The sequence below is a fragment of the Benincasa hispida genome, chromosome 3, assembly GCF_009727055.1.
Source record: "Benincasa hispida cultivar B227 chromosome 3, ASM972705v1, whole genome shotgun sequence".
NCBI classification, from domain to species: domain Eukaryota; kingdom Viridiplantae; phylum Streptophyta; class Magnoliopsida; order Cucurbitales; family Cucurbitaceae; genus Benincasa; species Benincasa hispida.
This window is the reverse complement of record NC_052351.1, coordinates 45,008,720-45,009,445: the sequence shown is the minus strand read 5'-3', so window position 1 is coordinate 45,009,445 and position 726 is coordinate 45,008,720.

Below are 726 nucleotides of genomic sequence, written 5' to 3'. Positions count from 1 at the left end.
GAGATTGGTTTCTTTTCCTTTTATCTTTAACACAAATCTGGATTTGGGAATAAAATAAACCTCTCACCTTTTGGTTGAGAGTGTATGCTTAATAAATTTTCTTGGTACTGAAAGGGTCGCAGTGCAAATTTGGGGCTCGACACTGGCTTGCGCAGGTGCTTGCGCTTTTTTATTTTTCATCATTCTCCAGAGCATTGCGACGCTGCACTGTTTTTGTAGCAAAATTAGCATTATGTTCTTATAGCATCGAGGTAAGTTGGGTTGTTATTTTTTTTGGGAGCGTTGTGAACGCTCCGAGTATTTCTGAAATGTGTTGTTTTGCCTTTGGCTGAGGGGTAGAGAAGGTAATTTGGCTGTTGATCTTCTTCTTAAATGATTCTTTTGTCTTAATTGGGCTTGATTTTAACTCCAAAATTTTTCAATGATGACTCCATTGATGTCACGAATTGTTTACTTATAATAAATACATTTTAAGGCAAAGAATTGAAGGCAAAATTGAGGAATTAACACATAAATCATTGGTTCTTTTCAAGACCTAATTTAGCTCTCGGTCATCCCGAGCAAGTTAAAAAAGTGAAAATATGCATTTATTCAAGTAAAATATGAATTCATTTATTGTACTTTCAAAGTTATTTTTTATTCTAGTTTTGTATTTAAATCTTATTTAAATATCTCTAACTTCTCTCTTTATCATATCAAGTTACCCAATTGGAATTATACGTCGTT